The following is a 14944-nucleotide window of genomic DNA, read 5'->3' on the forward strand; positions in this document are numbered from 1 at the left end:
AAAGGTGAATCGAGCAAGGAGCGGTTAGTGAGGCCTCCACCGAGAAGGTCCCCCCAGCCTGCATGCTTCTCCCTTTTTATAGATGCGGACATAGCCTTCTAGAGTTTTCGTAGAAATCCCTATTCTACCCTTCAACTCCGAGGCTTCCTCCGTCTAGCAATTTTCTTCCAATTGTTCACCCTTTCGCCAGTTTCCTAGGACCATGCAAGCGTCCTTTTCTTTTCCTGGATCTGGCGAAAAACTTCACATACCTGACTTAATTCAATGCGTTAGACCCAGCAATTTCATGAAATGAACCCCTAGACCGATGCATGAAATTAGCCTTATCAAACTGCTCACACTTAAACCATGCTTGTCCTCAAGTATGAAAGACAAGAAAATAGGAATAAGGCGAATTTCAATGCATGGTTGCCAAGTAAAACCCTAAAAAAAAGAAAACAAAACAAACTCCTAGACCTAAGCAACTACGGACTAAGAAAAGAAAAGAACACAAAGAACAGAAACACAACAAAACAAACAAGCATGAACTAGTTTCGAATTTTTAAGCTACTATCCCCACAAGCTCAAGTTCAATCTGATCGATTACAGTCTTCAAATCTCCCCCCTTCCTTCGTCTGCCTAAACGGTCTGTCAGTTAGTCAAGATAGCCTATTGATTTCCCATCTGTTAGGTTCGCTTGATCACTCATTCCTCACCAGGGATGTTAGGATCAAAATGCTCCAAAGTTAGAGTTATACCACTGATGCGTCGGGTTATGAGAGTTTTCTCCCTATTCTTCCTCCTTTCCTATGAATTTCCCTGGGCCAGGCTACGATTTTTTCTGCCCTTGAGGATTATATTTTTCTTTTTTTTTCTCTTCCTCATTTTCCTGTATTATAACCCCTTTCCCCTGGACTTCGTCCAGCTTATACCTCCGAATTTTTCGTTTATTTCTCCCCTGGACTTCGTCCAGCTTATACCTCCTTTTCCTGGACTTCGTCCAGCTTATACCTCCTTTTCCTGGACTTTGTCCAGCTTATACCTCCATAACCCATTTTTTTCTCCTTTATACTCTACTCCCTAAGCATCAAGTGATAGCCCATTATTTTCATGTTAGCTCTAAAAGTGTTTAGGCTTATAACTCACTTTATAGTAGGGCTGTACAGCTAGGTTATCTAAGGCATTTTCCATCGTCCTAACTTCATTCAGATCGCATTCGACTTATTAAGGAAGAAAGTGTCAAAGTTGATTTGCTTTCTCTCTTCAATCACTCTTACTAAGGGGATCTCGCCTTATTATCTAGCTAGCTCATGCGAAGCACACATCCTAAGACACAAAAATGAAACTTACTCCCCCCCTCCCGCTTCACTCAAGCTTGTCCCCAAGCCATCGTAGTGAAGGGGGGAAAAGGGAAGTACTAACATCAGACTAATAAAGCAAACAACAACAAACACAAATACAGAGCAAAACTTCTCACACTTAGACCGAGCATCGGGCTAAGTGGGAGAAGGCGCAACAAACAAACCAAGGCATGCAAAAAAAAGAACAAAACACCCCCTTCTCACACTTAGACCAAAAGTTGGGCTAAGTGTAAGAAAGGCAACACATATGTACAATTACAGAGCATGCTGGCATATAAGAACACAAACAAAACGGAAAATAATAAAAAAGAAAATAAGGGTTACTTGGCTCCGTGGGGGGTTCAATTCGGGGTCTGGCCCCCGCGAGGGCCAGACTTTGGTGGCGCTGTCTGGTGGGTCACCTTAGCTTTCTTTCTGGCCGGCAACTCCGGCTTCTCATGTCGTTCTTCTGTCGGGCGGGGTACGGTTGTTCTCAATATCACGGGCCGAGAGGGAGATGGAGTAGTCTGGGGCCTTGGGGCATGCGGTGGCTTCTGCGCAGTCAGACTTCCTTGACCTGGCGTTGTAGAATCGCCGCTAGGCTTCGGAAGTTCCTTCGGTGTCTCTGGGAACCTTGCTCTAACCCACTTTGTCATCGCCATCATCAACTCAACTCCTTCCGTCATCTTCTCAGTACATCTGGTCGATGTTGCCACAAGATCGGACAAGCGCCCCTTAAGGGCCACCATTTCCTCCCTAACCTTCCGAACTTCCATCCGTATGTCTTCCAGTTCCGTTCGTACTCCAGCGACATCCTTCCTGACACTTTCAGTACTATTCTTACTTTTTCCCCACAGGGACACAATCTCCTCCCGAACCATCTTCATTTCTGACCTCATCCAACCTACCTCCTTTCGCACTTCCTCTACCTCTATCCTAGCTCCTGCTTCTACGTCAGCCGTATCCTTCACTTCCACCACATCGGGGTCCTGTTTCACCTGAGCCTCTGACTGCCCAACCTCGTAAAAGCATACTTCCCTTCCGCGTGCGATCAGCTACCCCTTATTGAAAAAATAATCCATGTTAAAAACCTCAGGGGGCGAACATGTCTTTACCTCTCGGCATGCCTTATGGATCTTCATGATTACATTCCTCTGCAGATAAGCTCCGAGCAGGTGGCACGTGTATAGGTGACGGGAAGGATTTGCAGTCACTTGATGGCAGGCTTGGGCTATCCAGTAGCCCAAGTGAACTCTTACCCCCGTAGCCATGCACCATGTGAAGTATAGATCGGCGGTAGTCAGAGCGTTGTTGGCAGTTCCCATTAAATTGTAACTAATAAAAGTTTGGGCAAATTGCAGGACCCTATTTTCGATGTGGTGTGCCTTCGAAAAGCTTGTTTTAAACTGACCCACCCTCGGGTGAGTCAAGAACTCCCAAGCGCTTTGCGCTTTGAATCCCGGCGTCATTTTTGGTGGACCAATCATCCTCTCGTTCCATAATCCTTCGTCATCTTCTGTACGCGTCAGCAGACCCATCCGTAGAGTCCACTCCCTGATGCTCATTGTATGTTCCTCACTGAAAAGTCTGAAATTGATGGATTCGGCATCCAAATCGGTAGTGGACTTGAATCGGAAGGTGGAAAAGAATTCTCGGGCTAGGTCAATCGGGACCTCGGTAGTACTGTGCTTGAGCAACCAATCGAAGCCTATTGCGTCGATATAAGTCCGGAATTCATCGTTGCAAGCAATCGTTTTGAGCTCCGATGAGCTATACATCTTTCCTGACTTAGCGACCTTCCCCTCAGTACTCTTCTCCTTATAAATGGCCGTGCGCTTTGGGTCGTCAAACGTCCTCATTTTATCTAGCAAGCTGTTTGTTATCCACACTTCGGTCGACTCAAAGTTGAATTCCTCTTCCTGTTATTCTTCCGAGTCGTTGGACTCAGAAGAGCTCTCGGTTTCTGCGGCATATGGTACCTTGGCTGCCGGCGGAAGCGTGGATTTAGTAGAGTTCCCTCTCGCCTTTTTGGTCGAGGAATGAGCAATTTGTTTCCCCTTCCTTTTCTCCTCAGCCGCTTGGCGACGCTTCTCCTCATCACTCTCCCCCCTGCCAGGTCTGGGAGAGTTCACCTGTTCAGATGCTGCGGTCTCTGGACCCAGCGATTCTTCCTCCGTCGGCTCCACTGTCTCAACAATCTCCTCAATGAGGCTCCGGCGAGCCCACCTCCTAGCATCTCTGGGGTTGACCGGCGAGTCGGTATCCTCCGGGATCTCGGTCAGATCCACAATCAACTTCACCCCGGCGTCAGCGGGTTCCTGGCTATTTACAGAATCGAGGGCTTCTCCCTCCTTGGACAACAATGGGGTTGCCCCCGAGATGTAAACAGGGGTCTCTACCCCCTCAAATCTTTCCCCGACGTGGGCCTCAGTACCCACCGGTTTCTCAGGGGTATCCCCCTCCACATTTTGTTCAGAAATTAGGGCCTCGTCGCCCCCATCTTCACCAACTATAGGGGCCTCCCCCCCACAGATTTTTCCAAAACAGGGGCTTCCCCCTCAGAAATACTAACAACAGCAGCAAAATCTTTAACTTCCCCAGATGGCTCCATAACATCTCTCTCAACATATTCCTCACTAGCAAGTACGGGCTTCACCCCCTCAGAAACACTAACCGAAACAGGGGTTTCCCCCTCAGTTGCAGAGTCTACCCTTGGTTCGCACATAGCCAACAGTTCCAACCCTGTGACCAAATCTGATTCGTCTTCACGATTCCCTGCGGTGGTTGGCTCCGGGCTAGTGGTCGTGGCTTCTTGAATGTCCTCTGGTTGTGTGGTGGTCTCCGGAACAACTGTCTCCTCTGGTACGGCAGTGGGTTCCTGGGCGATGGCTTCTTGAACGGCTTCAGGTTCGGCGACGGGTTCCGAGACGGCCTCCGGTTGTTGTACACTAGAAAACGGAGCAGCCTGTACGGATTTACCCATTACGGTTGCAAACATGGCGAATGCCTCCATCGCCTTCTCCGCACCCCCAAATTTCTGGAATAGCTCGGCCATAAACGCCGCCGCCCCAGAGTCGGCGGATCCTGAGGTGCTATCGGTTCCTTGTTTGTTTTCCATGGATGTTCTGTGGAATTTTTGTAAAGAATTTGGGGCGGAATTTGCAGATTAGGGTTAGAGAGAGAGAAAAAGGGGAGAGGAAATTGGGGATTTTTGTGTTTGTGAATATTGGAGAGAGAATAGGTAATGAAAATAGGAAGGTTAAACCGATTATAGTGTAGTTATGAGAGAGGACGTTTTTGGCAGGCGGTTGCAGGTGATGACGCTTGCGACCGTACGCCTTCCCATAAAGTTCCTTTTGAAATCCGAACCTGTGCCAACTCCCTCCAAAATTTGACTCCACAACTCCTTGCCCTTGTGAATTCCTTCTGCAAAATCACACTTAAAGAAACACATTAAACTAATAATTGAAACGCCAGACTCCCCGGGTCTAGGGTATGACAGTATCAAAAAAATTCCTTAAGGAGTCTGGTATTTCGAAAATATTTTTGGAAGATTATTTTTTTTCTGATTTGTTTGGGTTTTTCTTGATTTAAAGAAAGCGATTGAATATTTACAATTTATGTTCAAGTGTTCTCAAGATTCCCTAGGTCAGGTCATGCTAAAACTTCTTGGATGCTGGACCTAGGAAATCTCTAAGAACACTCACTTCCCAGATCTATTAGGCGATATCGTGGAGTGCGCGTAGTGGCATTTCGTCCACTACGCACATCTCCGAGCTATCTCTAAATACCTTTACCCTATGACCGTTAACAAGAAAAGGAGTAGAGTTTGAAGAACTTCCCTGGATTTCTACAGCTCCATTTGCACGCAAACTCACAACAGTGTATGGCCCAATCCATTTGGACTTTAACTTACCAGGCATTAGCTTGAGCCGGGATTGGAATAGGAGAACCTTCTGCCCGACTTGCAATTCCTTGACCCGGAGGTTCTTGTCATGCCAGAGTCTTGTTTTCTCTTTGTACCACATCGCCGATTCATATGACTCCAGCCTTAGCTCCTCCAACTCCTGCAGCTGCAATTTCCTCTCTTCCTCGCAGGATTCGGGTCTCATGTTTATTTCCTTGACCGCCCAATATGCTCGGTGTTCTACTCCCACGGGCAAGTGACACATTTTTCCGAACACAAGCCTATATGGTGACATCCCAATAGGCGTCTTGTATGCCGTCCGGTAAGCCCATAGTGCGTCTCCAAGCCTCTTACTCCAGTCTTTCCTGGACGGATTAACCGTCTTTTCCAGTATCGCCTTTATTTCTTTGTTGGATATTTCTGCCTGGTCGTTGGATTGAGGATGATAAGGTGTAGACAGTCTGTGATGGACGCCATATTTTCTCATCAGAGCTTCAATAGTCCGGTTGCGGAAGTGTGTCCCATTGTCAGATATTATAGCTCTGGGCACTCCGTACCTGTTGAAAATGTTAGCTCTAAGAAACCTTGCTACCTCCTTAGCTTCGCACGAGGTGGTTGCTTTTGCCTCTATCCATTTTGACACATAATCCACTGCCACAAGTATGTAGGTGTTCCCGTATGAAGACGGAAATGGACCCATAAAGTCCATCCCCCAAACATCGAAGATCTCACACACAATCACTGGGACTTGCGGCATCTCATCCCTCCTGGATATTCCCCCGGTCTGCTGACACCTCTCACAATTCTGACAAAACTCGAACGCATCTTTATGCAACGTAGGCCAGTAAAAACCACTATCTAACACCTTCCTTGCTGTCTTCCTAGGTCCAAAGTGACCTCCACAAGCTAGGGCATGGCAATGATTCAGCACATCCCTCTGTTCCCACTCCGGGATACACCTCCGGATTACTTGGTCGGCTCTCATTCGCCACAAATACGGGTCATCCCAGAAATAGTACTTGGCCTCACTTTTCAATTTCATCTTCTGGGCCCGAGAGATTACTTGCGAACTTGGCACTTCTCCAGTGACTAAGTAATTTGCCAGATCTGCGAACCATGGCTCAGCGTTTTGATGGATTTTCCCTTTTTCGTCATCCCCTGGACCTGTTAACTCCATAACCTCCTCCCAGCTGGTAAGTCGAGGAAATTTTTTCACGTAGTACAAATGTTCCTCAGGGAATGCGTCCGGTATTGCTTCCTCGGTCTCCCCTTGAAATATCCTGCTTAGATGATCGGCTACTTTATTTTCAGTTCCCTTTTTATCTCTAACTTCCCAATCGAATTCTTGCAAAAGCAACACCCAACGGATTAATCTCGGCTTGGATTCTTTCTTCGCCAGCAAGTACTTTATCGCAGCGTGATCAGTGAAGACTATCACCCTCGACCCAAGCAAATATGGTCGGAATTTTTCAAAAGAGTACACGACTGCCAACATTTCCTTCTCCGTGGTGTCATAGTTTTTCTGGGCCTGGTTGAGCGTTTTTGACGCATAGAAAATTACGTAACTTTTTCCGTCAACTCTTTGACCTAGCACCGCCCCTACTGCATAGTCACTCGCGTCGCACATTATTTCAAATGGCAAACTCCAATCGGGCGCTCGGATAATGGGGGCAGATATTAGTCTATCTTTCAGTAGCTGAAAAGCCTTTTTGCACTCCTCATCGAACACAAACTCCACATCGTTGTGCAGCAAATGAGTGAGTGGTTGAGCAATCCTCGCAAAATCCTTAATGAATCTTCTATAAAATCCTGCGTGCCCTAGGAATCCTCTTACCTCCTTCTGGTTCGTCGGGTAAGGCAGTTTTGATATCACCTCAATCTTTGCCTGGTCTACTTGTATACCTTTTTTCCGAGACTACGTGCCCTAGGACAATTCCCTTAGGGACCATAAAGTGGCATTTCTCGAAGTTCAAAACCAAATGTTTTTCCTGGCATCTTCTCAATACTTTATCCAGACTAGCCAAACATGAGTCAAATGAATTCCCGTACACAGTGAAGTCGTCCATAAAAATCTCGATGCAGTCCTCCAAAAGATCCGAGAAGATACTCATCATACACCGCTGAAAAGTGCCTGGCGCATTGCACAGGCCAAACGGCATCCTCCTGTAAGCATACGTGCCGAAAGGACACGTGAAAGTTGTCTTCTCCTGGTCCTCGGGATCCACATAGATTTGAAAATACCCACTATACCCGTCTAGGAAACAGAAGTATTGCTTGCCCGCTAGCCTCTCCAGCATCTGGTCAATGAAAGGTATAGGGAAATGATCTTTCTTGGTCGCTTCATTTAACTTCCTATAATCGATGCACATCCTCCACCCAGTGACTAGTCTGGTGGGCACCAATTCATTCTTGTCGTTCTTGACCACCTGTATTCCTGACTTCTTGGGTACCATATGGACTGGACTCACTCATTCACTGTCTGGTATGGAATAAATGATTCCTAGGGAGAGTAGTTTCAATACTTCCTTCAGCACTTCCTCCCTCATGTTAGGATTCAATTTGCGTTGAGGGTCTCTGCAGGCTTTTGCTCCTTCCTCCAAGCGGATGTGATGCATGCACAAATCTGGACTAATTCCTACCAGGTCAGAGAGTGTCCACCCAATAGCCTTCTTGTTTATTCGGATTACCTTCAGCAGTTCCTCTTCTTGTCCCTCGGTCAAGCTGCTGTTGATAATAACAGGGAAAGTTTCGTTCTTCTCTAGATAAGCATACTTTAGGCCTGGTGGGAGTGTTTTCAGCTCTTTCTTGGGAACATCTTTTTCCTGGGGCAAGGGATTTTTCTCTGTTACTTCCGTGGTCATTCCCTTCCTTGACCCAGTAGAACCTTCCACACTCGCCACATATGGTGTATTCCTTGACCTGGCTAGCTCCGGATTTGCACAGAATTCCAGAATTGCTTCAGCTAACTCCTCATCAGATAACTCACTTGTGTTCATTGCTTGACACCAACTGGCTACCTCTCTATCAATGGCATGACTCATCTCGGAGTTCTCAATCTGTTCCTGCATTAATTCCGTCTCAAGATATTCCTGGACCAAAGGGTTAATAACATCTATAGCATGCATATTTTCAACGTCAAGAGGTTTCTTCATTGCCTCATCAATGCTGAATGTATATTTCTCCCCATTGTAATCAAGACAAATTGTTCCATCAAAAACATCAATGATAGTCTTAGCGGTTCGTAGGAAGGGTCTCCCTAAAAGTACTCCGCTCGACTCAGCAGACTCATTATCACTCATCTTAATCACATGGAAATCAGCAGGGTACAAGAAGTCATGTACCCTGACTATCACATTCTCAAGCACCCCTTCAGGACAGATGCATGTCCTATCCGCCAATTGAATCACAACTTTCGTATCTACCATGCCTACCCCAACTAACTTCTTGTATATGGAAAGTGGTAATACGTTTATCGACGCACCTAAATCACACATAGCATGCTCGATTTTCACATTACCAATAGAGATGGGTAAGGTGAACATACCTGGGTCATTGCATTTTGAAGGCATCTTCCTTTTCTGAATTACTGCGGAGACATTCTCGCCTATCAGAATTTTCCCACTAGGCCTAGCCTTCCCAGCTATAAATTCCTTGATGAACTTGCTAAATACTGGCATCTTCAGGGCCTGTAAGAATGGCAGATTGATTTCCAACTTCCCAAAAATGTCCATGAAGTCTACCGGTTCTTCCTTCTGTTTCTTGGCTTCCCCCCGACTCGGAAAGGGTTTCAGTCGCTTCCCTGCTTCGATAGAACTTTCAGCTGATAACTCTCCAGTTTCTTTTCCCACTGCCTCATCTTCCAACTCCGGCTCTGGATCGAGGAAGAATGGTTCGGTCGGTCTAGGCAATTGTTTCTCCAAATCTTTCTCCTCAAGGTCATCCTTGACCAAGGGACTTCCTCCCTCCAAGTGTCTGGGTCTGGGAGTTGTATCCTCTTCTTCTTGCCTTCCTTGGGATCTGTCACCTCCTTTGTTCTTACCACTGGCCCATCATATCCCTTCCCGGATCTCAAGGTAATCTGACTTATATTAGCTCTATCCGGTGGCCTTACGGAGGCCGGAATTTTTCCTTCGTTTCCCCGCATGTCACTCAAAGAAGTGGCTATTTGGGACAATTGCTTAGCCAACATATCCATGGCTGCTTTCTGCTCCTGTTGAGCATCTTGCAGCTTGTGCACTACGTCATTGTTCGATTGTAGGTTGTTTTGCATATGTTGCTGAGAACTGACGAGGTCTTGCACCATATCATCGATATTCTTTGTTAACTTTGGTGGTTGACTGGGTCCCGGCCCTATACTCAGAGTCGGTCCACTTGCTTGATTCTGACGAGCGTTTCCTTGACCGCTTGAAGAGTTATTGTATTGATTTCCTTGGCCCTGGTAATTGTTTTGGAAATTCCTTTGGTGCGGTGGTACATAAGGGTTCCCTTGATAATTCTGATTCCTGTTTCCCCAGCTCGAGTGGTCTCCTTGGTTCCGATTAATCCAGTTGCCCTGCCCCTCTTGATTCCTTCCTGACCAGTTACCTTGTCTTTCGGGCTGAGGTGCAAACTGCTGACTTTGTTGTGGTGCCGGCTGATTCTGTTCGTTGTCAGTCCATCTGAAATTTGGATGGTTTCTCCAAGGTGCATCTCTCTGTCTCCCTGGATTCCAGCTCCCATCGGAATTCCAACTTCCCATTGCATTGACCTGGGCCTGATAATCTCCTTCCTGGGTCCCGTAATATTGTTGCATTTGATTATCTCCTGGACCAGGAGATTTCTCCTTCCCTTGTGAAGCCAGTGGAATCGTCTTTTCAATCGCGTTCAAAAGAGCCTTCTCGAGCCTATCAATCCTCGCTTCGACTTTGTTATCTTCTTGTTCTCTCTCAGCATGCACCGATCCTCTTTTCACTGCATTCCTAGGGTTATCGTACGCCTTCTTAGCGTCAATCAACTTCCCTAGGATCTCTCTTGCCTCACTTCCCCTTTTTCTTGTGAAATTTCCCCCACTCGAGGAGTTCATTAAGTCCTTTGACTCGGGAGTGGCTCCTTCGTAAAACAGAGAGTAGGTCTCTGCCTCTATCATCCGGTGATTCGGGCATGCATCCAACAACCCCTTAAATCTCGACCAGTACTGACTCAACGATTCATCGTAATCTTGCTTACACTCTAGTATTTCTTTCTTAAGTGCATTCGTCTTGTTGGATGGGAAGAAATAATCTAAGAATTCCAACTTGAAGTCCCTCCACGTGCGGATAGAATCCGGAGGCAACCTCAATAGCCACGTATTAGCTTCCCCCTTCAAGGTAAACGGAATCGCTCGTAAGTGATAATCCTCCTCTGTTGCATCATTCGGCCTCTTCTGAATACCACATAACTTACTGAATTCATTTAAGAACTCATACGGACACTCATTTCTACGTCCAGAGAACGTCGGCAAGATGCCGAGTACGTTTGTCTTGATCTCGATAGTCCTCTGGCGTGGATTCATTACTATAGCTTGAGCTGGTTCTCCATCTAAATGGGCAGTGAGAGAGCCGATTTCTGGATCTGGGTCTACCACCTGCGCCATGACTAATTCCTCTGCTTCCCCTGTTTCTGACTCTGTTTCTGATTCGGGTGGTGATTCTGGATCTTCGCGTCCTGATGACGTCCAAGATTCGTCGCTAGTAAATTCACTCGGAAACGGGCCTACTGTGGTGAACCCTGATCTGGTGGTCACAGTAGAGACTGTATCCTTAACCCGCCAACCAAACTGGCCGTGTGTCCACCCAGATGAGTTGCTCCAGTAGGTAGACCTTGAGCCTCTGCTCATAAACTGCAAGACAAAAAGAGAAAGAAAACAAATCAAAACTATTTACACCACAGACTCTGAACACTAGCACTAAGCACGCCATCCATCCCCAGCAACGGCGCCATTTGAAGAGACGAGAGTGTCTAGTGAGTTGTGCGCTTGCAAAAATCGATCTGAGCAACTGCTAGGTAGAGACACCACACTTCTCCGAATTAACTGAATCACAGGGTCCAGTAACTCGAGGGATCGAATGGCGCTTCGGTCGTTGGGCACTCACGACTCTCCTTCAACAATTAAATTTCCTCAACCCGAATACTATGGATTAGTATAGGGAAGTGGAGTCGATCCCACAGAGATGGATTCGTAGGCTAGTATTGAGAGAATTTGGTCAAAATGGCTGCTGCCACGCAAAAGGGGTTGAGATTTTAACTACTACTAGACCTAGGCACAAAACGTAAATACTAGACCGAAGAACAAAGGACTCTTAAACCAAGTAACAGGCAGAAAAAGTTAAACAATTCCTAGACCGAGTACATAACTACCGATAACCACTAGACAAAGGAAATAAAAAGTGGGGACCATGAAAGCCAAGCCTGACAACGTACGGTAAAGCTGCAGCTAACAATCTTCATGCACTTTTCTAACTAATTCAGATTCGCAAATGGAGAAAACAGAGGAAATGCCCAGATTCAAACATAATAAACAGATTTGGTCGACGGAAACTTACAATAACTCGAAAATACGACAGATCTACGTAAACTAGGCGAAATGAAATGTAAATACGTAAACTAGGCATGGAAATCAAGTACTCCTTCTCCGATTACGTCGGACGCTTAATCCACTCTGGATCCAAGCCATCCGAACCCAACAAACAGCAAAACCAACGCCATAACTCCGATTTTCACAGATCTACTCCAATCTCAATCAATCGTGAACAATCTGCAAACAAATCACAAACTCCAGCAAAACCCAACCTCTGATTCATCCAAAAGCAGAACCATTCTTCAGATCCAAACAACAAGTATCGGCAATAAATCAGAACCAACTGTGAAAATAACTAACTCCGACAATCCAAACTCGAAATTAATCGAACTCAACCAGCAAACCAGAAATGAACACAATAGACATAAGCGAAAGTAAAATCTGGAATAAAACCGGAAATATTGGTTGTCAAAAGAAAACCGAGCTTCGAACAGCGAAGCTCGGCGGAATCAGTGTAAATAGCAACGGAAATGTAAATTGTTTCTTCGCCCTTGAACTAGGACGGTGTTACAACCCTCAAACCATTATCGGACAGCTAAACGTGAACCACCAGTCGAGTGCTAACTGGAATCTCTCGCAAATTCAGAGTCAAGTGTGTGGAAAGGTGAATCGAGCAAGGAGCGGTTAGTGAGGCCTCCACCGAGAAGGTCCCCCCAGCCTGCATGCTTCTCCCTTTTTATAGATGCGGACATAGCCTTCTAGAGTTTTCGTAGAAATCCCTATTCTACCCTTCAACTCCGAGGCTTCCTCCGTCTAGCAATTTTCTTCCAATTGTTCACCCTTTCGCCAGTTTCCTAGGACCATGCAAGCGTCCTTTTCTTTTCCTGGATCTGGCGAAAAACTTCACATACCTGACTTAATTCAATGCGTTAGACCCAGCAATTTCATGAAATGAACCCCTAGACCGATGCATGAAATTAGCCTTATCAGTCATCTGCTTTCGCTTGTGCTTGAGATAACTCTTGAAGTCCTTCCAACTTGGAGGGAGCTTGTCAATGATCGTGCACCTTAGGAACTTATCGGGCAAGGTCATCCCTTCAGCCACTAAGGAGTGGATGATCATTTGGAGCTCTTGGACTTGCTCCATGATAGGTCGAGAGTCGACCATTTTGTAGTCCATAAACTTGGACGCTACGACCTGTTCAGTCCCTGCAGCATTATCTATGCTATATTTCTTTTCTAGGCTTTCCCACATTTGTTTAGATGTGGTTACATTGGAGTATACATTGTACAAACTATCATCTAATGCACTTAGAATGAAATTTTTACAAAGATAATCTCCTTTTCTCCAAGCTTCGTAGTCCGCCATGACTTCGAGCCTAGTCTCTTGGTCACTTGGCGCTGGCGGCTCGTTTTCCGTGAGGAAGTTGGCGACGCCCAATGTTGTCAAGTAGAACAACATCTTCTGGTACCACCGCTTGAAGTCAGATCCTCCAAACTTTGGTGGCTTCTCGGCGGGTGGCATCATTCTTGGTGCCATAGGTGCCGCACTTGGTCCATTGAAGGAACCAATTTCGTTGCCCCCGAAGGAGCCAACAACTTGGTTGGGCATAGAGCCCTCTATGTTCGTGTTGGGCATAGTGCCCCCCACATTCGTGTTGGGCATAGTGCCCCCCACATTCGTGTTGATCCCGGAAGATCCAACACCAGTATTGAGCCCGAAGGCACCAACACTCGATCCATTAAAGGATCCGAAGGAACCACTAAAAGTGGAACCAACCGAACCACCAAAGGTGGAACCAGTGGACGCCCCGAAGGGGTTGTCCCAAACCCAAGGGACGGTGGATGAGGCAGCTGGGAAGCCGGGGGTTGGCATCATCGAGGGAATCGATGAAGTGTTGACCGGTCCAGTGGTCGCCATGGTGGAGGGAATGGCGGAGGTGGTGGTGGCAGCAGCAGTGTTGGATTCCGTCGACATCTCCAGCAAAGGTTTAAGTTTCGAAAGTTTTTAGTTCAGTTTAAAAGGTCCAAATCCCTTCAAAGGCAAGTTATCTCGTCTTGCGATTGTTGGTTTCTAGATTACAAGAGATAAGAGCCGGGCGTAATACAACCCAAAAGAAGGAATACAAAAGAGGAAACTGAACTAAAATGAGATTACAAATGTAAAAACGAAACAGTAACCGTGAAAAATGTTTGAGCCGAGTTGAGGAGGCCTCTTCCCGTAAGACGAGATACGCCCCGGTAGTGCTCTTCGGTTTGGCGTGTCGTCCCCAAAGGTAAAACGGCTACGTCTCTATTGATGCAGCACCGCAATCAGTAGAGCTCCGGCGAACTGGATGTAGGAGAGGGCAGAGCTTCGACAGAAAGACAATGCAGATAGGGAGAGAGCTTACGCTGTAATGCTTGTGAATGATGTAGTGTAATGCATGGAGTGGCTAGCCTATTTATAGGCTCAGTCCACTGCTGTGGGTCAACCGCCATGAAGGCTCATCATGGCAGATTTGTAACCGCCGACGGTTACGAGCGTGTGGCAGGAGTGTGCCATCCGTGTGTGGAGCGTGTGGATTTCTCACGTGGCAGCCGTGACTGTGCCTCGCTTGACGACGTGTCAAGCCACTTGGATTGCTGACTCGGCGGTGGTCCAAAAAGAATAGTTTGGGCCAAGCCCCAAGCCCAAAGACCAATTGCCAAGATCCAAGTCCAAGATCGAGATCGGGATCGGGATCGGGCCCGGGCCCGAGGCCCGCGAGCGCGAGCACGGGCTCGGGCTCGGGCGGGCGGGCGGCGGCGACAGCGCGCGCGTGTGGGCTCTTTCACCCATCTTGGTCCACTATAATTATTAAGTAACATAAAGTCACTTAATTTATACACATTAAAAGATGTGTTAATCCTCCAATGTGGGATAATTAACACTAGTTAATTATTCCCTAAGCTCCAACTCCAAGCTTTAATTAAAAGCTAATTATGCCCAACTTTAATCCACTATTTCTCACTCACCGGAAATCGGATTTGAGAAAGTGAATATACTATATTTATCTACGTAAAATGTAGATCGACGCTATGTCATTTAATTTCACAAAATTAAATGTCTCGTCACATTTATTATTTGGTCAAAATCCATTGACCGGGCATATTTAATACCATGATTTCTACACTTCATATAGAGCACGCGAGCGACAAGAA

Source organism: Salvia splendens, chromosome 20 (assembly GCF_004379255.2).
Source record: "Salvia splendens isolate huo1 chromosome 20, SspV2, whole genome shotgun sequence".
Taxonomy (NCBI): Eukaryota; Viridiplantae; Streptophyta; class Magnoliopsida; order Lamiales; family Lamiaceae; genus Salvia; species Salvia splendens.